Source organism: Patiria miniata, unplaced genomic scaffold (assembly GCF_015706575.1).
Source record: "Patiria miniata isolate m_02_andy unplaced genomic scaffold, ASM1570657v1 HiC_scaffold_20, whole genome shotgun sequence".
NCBI classification, from domain to species: Eukaryota; Metazoa; Echinodermata; class Asteroidea; order Valvatida; family Asterinidae; genus Patiria; species Patiria miniata.
In genome coordinates, this window is record NW_024037059.1 from 24429478 (window position 1) to 24437391 (window position 7914).

A 7914-nucleotide genomic window follows, 5' to 3' on the forward strand; every position below is an offset into this window, starting at 1 on the left:
GCTTGCCGTGATAATTTATCACAGAAATCCTGAATTCAGAGATACGTATTCCTCGATACCGCTTTACTGTGATAATTTATCACAGAAATCCTGAATTCAAAGATAATTCCTTCCGCGATACCGCGTTACTGCGATAATTTATCACAGAAATCCGGAATTCAAAGATAATTCCTTCCGCGATACCGCGTTACCGTGATAATTTATCACAGAAATCCTGAATTCAAAGATAATTCCTTCCGCGATACCGCGTTACTGCGATAATTTATCACAGAAATCCGGAATTCAAAGATAATTCCTTTCTCGTTACCGATTTATCTTTGAATTCCGGATTTCTGCGAAAAGTTATCACGGTAACGCGGTATCGAGGAACAGGTATCGCTGAATTCAGGATTTCTGTGATAAATTATCACGGTAACGCGGTATCGAGGAATACGTATCTTTGAATTCTGGATTTCTGTGATAAATTATCACAGTAACGCGGTATCGAGGAAGAGGTATCTCTGAATTCCGGATTTCTGTGATAAATTATCACGGTAACGCGGTATCGAGGAAGGGATTATCTTCCTCGCAGTGCCGCGCCTGGCCGCACATCCCCACCGGCCATCGCCACGGTGCACGGTACGGCCGGCCATCGGCACTGCCTTTGGCAGTGCCGCGCCTGGCCGCACAGCCCCACCGGCCGTCGCCTTGATGCACGGCCAGTGCAGGCCAATGATCTCTATATAAAGACTGGATAGCGGATATGCATACAACATTCACACAGTAGACTTTGCATATTGACCAATTCGCCCCCGGTCTCACGAAGATGGCCGCGTATATACGAACGTTCTACGCGTAAATACGCGCGCGTTGTATCAACAGTTGACGCGCATTTTGGTCACGTACACATATTATGATGTTCTAAAAAGGACACATTTCCGTGGTGGTTATTATTTCAAAAACGCCGAGAAAGTGATTTGCGGCATTATAAAAGTAATCACGACGTTAGAAAAATTGTAGTAAACCTTGGTCAGTTGGTCAGTGGTGGTGGCCAAAATATAAGTCAAGTGAGTGAACCGCGACGTTACAAAAGAAATCATGCTGTCTATAAAGATGGCAACTTGTCCTTTGTAGATCACCAGCCGGTCTCACCAATATGGCGTCAAATTCGTACATTGTGCGGCTCTTTATTAGCTATCCAGTCTTTATATAGAGATCAGTGGTGCAGGCCGGTGACAGTGCCGCACACTATGGCGTGTCAAACGTTGCAATATTCAATGTTTTACAATATATATATATGTTGGATGTTCAATATGTGTTTATCTTTTACATTTATGTGCGATGTTCAACATAAGTGTGTGATGTTTTTCATTATGTGTGCGATGTTTAATATATGTGTGCGATGTTTTACAATATGTGTGCGATGTTCAATATATGTATGCGATGTTTTACATTTATATGCGATTTTCAATTGATATGTGCGATGTTTGACGATATATATGTGCGGGAAAAAAAAACTGCGATGTTTTCAATATTATGTTCGATGTTTTGCATTAAATGTGCGATGTTTTTCGATACAATTGTGTGTGATGTTTTGCAATATATTTGCGATATTCTCAAATATGTGAGCAATGTTTTACAAATATGTTCGACATTTCGAGCTATTTGTATTCGATGTTTCATCGGTATGTTTGCATTCGATCTTTTGCAATATGCATTTGATGTTTCACTTTTCATTCGATGTTTCGTTAAGAGTCACATTCTGGTTACTAGACCGCGAAAGTTTGACTATTTTGCCTAAAGTCAGTGTATGAGACGTCAGGGGATCGCGTAAGTAATTAGAGCCAGACCTAAACGGTAAAAACCGGAATTGTGGGTAATTCGGCATACGCAATGCGTTCATTATTGTTTGGGCAGTACCCCTAGCTGTGCCTGTACTACCCATAGTGTTATGTGCATCATCTATGCATTGAGGAGTGCATGACATGATGGTCTGCTCCAAGGCCGATGTCCACCTGTCCCGTTTAATGATCCAGTTTCATGATAATTTGTTAGCATAAGCTGATAGGCAACAAACGCAGTTATGTAATTCATTGGCTTATGTGGCACACGATGGAAGTTGTGTGACATTTGGGCCGAAGATAGATTTTTTTTTTTAACTTGACAATATTAATATTCAGTGCAAGTTTAGTGAAGTACCAATTTAGACTTATCCTCAAGTTGCACTCTTTTTTTATAGTACAACATGTCGAATATCCGATCGACTGTTGTAAATTCGAGCCGGGAACGGCACTGAGAGGGATTATAAGGCCATGATATAATACGGCCGATACTGACTACAACCACCAAAATGTTAATATGTCTGAAAAATTTCATCATTATGATTGCTTACATCATTAGCAAGGGGCTCTGTGCCTATCGGCAAAATGGGTGCGTTTTGGGCGAGCACTGTGTTCGGGTACAAACCCTAGTCCGTTTGCTATTTTTGCAATATTTTCCCGTCCAAAACAATACTAGCTGAACCCGTTATCGGCCGCCGCTGCCTCATCAGACCTCGGCGGTGTGCGGGGCGCAACGAACGTACGTGCACTCTGATCAGCGGACCGCGCCTGTCAGCACGGGCCGGGCACTCTCATCTCTGGGCCCTCGGCCTCAGAACGTGGCCCTTCCGGACCCAATTGCACTGTGGATTTGAAGGAATTTCAAAAGGGCTTGCCACTGCGTCGATTTTTTCGGGGCAGGATTCTATTTCATTCCCCTTTCGTAAGATGATTTAACAAAAAAAATATTCCTGGATTTTAACCTCAATATGAAATTAGTTGGACTGAGACTGTTTCGATACCGAATTATTCGGGGCGCTAATAAATTAAACTTTAGATGTGCCTTAACCCATCGATCGAATCTGGACATTTCTGAAATTAGCGATGGAACAAAATCGTCTGACTGAATTACTGGTTTTCGTTTCACCCAATGGCAGTGAATGTTGAAAAAGCCGAATCTCCGTCTCATCATAGGCTAAAATTAATCGGGCTGGGTTTACCAATGCACCGATTTTCTCAAGGCACTAATACATTCTTTTTCCTTCCCCTTTCGTAAAATGATTTAAAAACAAATTAAAATTGCTGTCATTAACGACGGACCAAATTCATTCCAAAGCCGGAAATCTGTTCTATCCGCGATGAAAAACGGGTGTTCAAGTGCATGGATGTAAGCCTCGATGTGAAATGAGTTGGGCTGAGACTGTTTTGATACCGAATTATTCGCAATTCGGGGCGCTTATAATTGAAGTTTGGATGTCTTTTCTCTATGCTTTACCCATCTATCGATTTAGTGAAATTTTGCAGATATAGGCCTTATGGGAATTTTCTTTTCTTTGTCGGCCGTATAATGGTCTCAATCCCTCTCGGCGCAACCGTAATCCTCCCGGCTCGAATTTACAACACTCGGATATTCGACATTTTGACATTTTACCCTTTTGTACTAAAAATGACTGAGAGTAACTTGAGAAGAAGTCTAAATATGTATATTTCACTCCTTGCACTAAATATTAATCCGTAAAGTTTTAAAAAGAAAACGTTTTTTTGCCAAAAAATATATCCTCAGTCTCTCACCATAGAGCAAGGAAGCCGGCCTCGCGTGCCACTTTTAAAGCCAACGAATTCTGTAACTCTTTAGGCTAAGCCGTGTCAAGCGAAAAACATGGCAAAACTGTACTACTGGAATTGCTGAATACCTCACGTGACAGGCACAACCTCGTATGTCACGTGTCGTCCACCTCATCCAAAAAAACCCCGACAAAACCACGGTCATCTTTGTGGCTTCCAAAACTGCAACCTGTCTTTCCCAACAGCATATCAGCTGGCAAAACACAAGAAAACTGAAGGTCACCAGTGCAAAAGAGGAAGACCGATAACTTCACGCCGTCACTGAACTAGACACACATGTAGGGCCTACAGGGGTATATATGTCCATGTTCAAGTATGTATGCAAGTGCATGTACATGTACATGTTCAGTTTTTTTTATTAATCGAAATTAGGGGTGGGTGGGTGGGTCAAAATAATTTGGAAAAAAAGTCGAAATTTTAAAACATTGAAAATTCTGAATGGCCCCTAAGGGGTGAACCTTGTATATTTAGCAAAATTTGTCAATATCAGATTTGTATGAAAAATCTAAAATTGTAAGGAATTAACCTTGCTTTTTTAGCAAAATTTTGTGCATATTTTACTAAAATTGGGCAAAATCAGATGTTTCTCAAAAATGGTCTCAATCCCTCTCGGCGCAACCGTAATCCTCCCGGCTCGAATTTACAACACTCGGATATTCGACATTTTGACATTTTACCCTTTTGTACTAAAAATGACTGAGAGTAACTTGAGAAGAAGTCTAAATATGTATATTTCACTCCTTGCACTAAATATTAATCCGTAAAGTTTTAAAAAGAAAACGTTTTTTTTTGCCAAAAAATATATCCTCAGTCTCTCACCATAGAGCAAGGAAGCCCTCGCGTGCCACTTTTAAAGCCAACGAATTCTGTAACTCTTTAAGGCTAAGCTGTGTCAAGCTAAAAACATGGCAAAACTGTACTACTGGAATTGCTGAATAGCGCCCTCAATAGACAATTAAAGTCTAGTTGGGCTCAGCCCACCTGCCTTGATCGATCCCTGTCACCAGTCCCGTGTAGTGCTAGTTGAGTAGGTATTGGGGTGACCCCTACATTAAAATTCCCATAGACACTGGGGTTTACTTAAAATGCCTATACTTTTAAAAAATACTCAGATCTCGCACAGGTATTTAAAGGGAATATACATCATTTGCTTTTGCTGTAATTTTCAGAAATGGATGGAATTGGGGGATTGGAAATATAAAGCAAATATAGTTACACTGACTTTTTGGAGGTTTTGGGTTCGAAAATGCTATAAAAACCAAGAAAAACGATCATTTACCTGTAGTCTGGTTCCCTGACTCCATATAAGAAGAAACAGAGCAGTTTACATACATTGGGGAATTGTAAGGTCAGGGAACCAGTCTAGCTGGCTCGTACCCGTTCATAGGTTTGTAATCGATTGCAAACAAGTGCAATAGTCAATTGGGGCCAGTATTTGAAAAAAAGCCAGTTGTTTCCAACGCTGATCGGCCGATCAGCGTTGGAAATTGATACAAAAATACCACTCTTCTTGAAAATGACAGTATACCAGGTGCCATAATTTTACAGGATGCTTTAGACTGTCATTTACCAACGTCCTATTAAGGTATTTCGCAAAAACTTGGTAGTTTTATTTTTCGATGTTTGCAAATGTTGTATATTCCCTTTAAGCTGCACAGCAAAATGATGATCAACATGTCATCTTTCATTTTCTTTTCATTTTTTGTTGGGTTGACCATTGACTTTTTGAGGAATTACTACCCAAAGAAGACAACCCCTATTTTTCCCAAAGCGGAAAAGTAGCCATCTTGAAAAAACGATCCCTCCACAACTTAAAATAGTGCCACTTTCGAACCCAATAATGCATCCAAAGTGCTCAGAATTGGAACCCCCAAGTCCGTGCCAGAAGTTCATTGCCACAATCTCCCATTCATGGCTCTCAGAACTCTCTAATGTAGAATATTTTGACGGTACCGGTATAATATGAGGTCGGCGGATGGGTTTAGGACTATTAACCGGTATGCGCCCATAGGGGGTGTTGGGGAGGGCGCTCTTTGGCACGCCCTCTCCAAAAACATGTTTGATGAATATTCTCTGGGACCATTAAACCAGAAAAGCACTGGTACGCTAGTTTTCAACAACAACAACAACAACAACCGAATGCTAAATTTTGGCAAACCTCGGGATGGCCTGGGCTTTAGTGGTCAGAATTTAGAACGATGCTGTATAGGTACATTGTTTACTACGCATATGTCTACGCTGTCCTTCACAATATATTATTAAATGTCAAAGGATAACACATTTGCTATTTTAGGCTTCAAATGCTTGTGTATTCGTCCGAATGTGACAAGTTATACTAAGCACAAGCGGCTCACAAACATTTTTTTTTATCAAAAATACTTGTGAAAACCTCTTCACCAAATAGGTTACTTTCTGCCTCCAATTAAATCATACAATAATTCGTGCCCATGACTGCAGCGATCGCAAAGCCTCAAATCTCAAATCGGTGTTTTGAAGTTGCTGTCCTCGTGATTAAAACAATTTCTTTTTTTTCCCTACGTACCTTCACTTTATTTAGTTTATAAAACAAAAACTAATTTTTTCCCCCTATCTGTTGGGCGTCTACATCCCTTCGTAACAAGTATTTTTTTTTTCATCCAACTTGCACGTGTCCGGATCCTCAAAAAAACAAAAAAAACAAACCCGGACCCTTTGAATTGCGCCCTCAATATTATGTATATATGCGGTATCTTAATGAATTTTAAAAATGTGTGCCTTTATATGTGTCTGTAACATTTTCGAGCCTCCCCCCCCCCAGTATGAGAATATTAACAATCCATCAGCTGACATGTTCGGGCGCCTCTACCTGGGTCTGGGGGCAGGGTCTCCCACATCCCATTTTAAAGCATGTACTTGCATTTGTATGAATAAAAAAATGAACCAAGAGTATTTACTTTTACTTGTCAGCTTTTACGGGCTATGAACGCGGGGTTTTGGACAGCGGTGTTTACTTTTTACATTTTTTCTTATTCCCTCTTCCTTTCCCCTTCCTTCTCCATTCTTCATTTTCTATTTTGCCGAAAGCACCATGATTTAGCCGACAAAACTGACAAGGACAATTTGAAATTTTTCATAAACATTAAAATTTTTCCCAACTTTGCTAAAAAAAATTACAATTTGTTTTTTTTCATGAACAACTAATTTTTCCCAATCTTATTCAAAAAGCAAGGTTAACCCCTTACAATCTGCAATTTTCTAAAAACATTTGATTTTTTTTCCCATTTTCGCTTAAAAAAAGCAAGGTTAATCCCTGACATCTGAAATTTTTCAGAAACATCTTATTTTGCCCAATCCGATTTTTCCCAATTAAGCTGAAAATGCAAGGTTAATCCCTTACAATCAGAAAAAAATTCATAAACATCTCAATTTGCCCAATTTTACTAAAAAGCAAGGTTACTGCCTTACATCTGAAATTTTTCAGAAACATCTGATTTGCCAAATTTCGCTAACATATGCAATGTTCACCCCTTACAATATGAAATATTTCATAAACATCTAACCCCATACAATCTACAATTTTCCAGAAACATCTGATTTTTCCCGATATTTCTAAAAATGCAAGGTTAACGCCTTACAATTTGAATTTTTTCATAAACATTTCTTTTTGCCCAATTTTGCTAAAAATACAATGTTAAGCCCTAACAATCTGCAATTTTCCAGAAACACTTGATTTCGCCCTATTTTGCTAAAGAATTAATGGTTAATCCCTTACAATTTGAAATTTTTCATAAACCTTTAAATTTTTCCCAACTTTGCTAAAAAAAATGCAACCTTAACCCCTTAAAAATCTTTTTTTTTTAAATATGCAATGTTCACCCCTTACAATATGAAATATTTCATAAACATCTAACCCCATACAATCTGCAATTTTCCAGAAACATCTAATTTTGCCCGATTTTACAAAAAAAAAACAAGGTTAATCTGTTACATCTGGAATTTTTCAGAAACATCTGATTTAGCCCAATTTTAGTAAAATATACACCAAATTTTGCTAAAAAAGAAAGGTTAATCCCTTACAATTTTAGATTTTTCATACAAAACTGATTTTGACAAATTTTGCTAAATATACAAGGTTCACCCCTACAATCTGCAATTTTCCAGAAACATCTGATTGTGCCCTATTTTGCTAAAAAAGAAAATGCAAGGTTAACCCCTTACAATTTGAATTTTTTCATAAACATCTAATTTTGCCAATTTTCACTTAAAAAGCAAGGTTAATCCCTTACGTCTG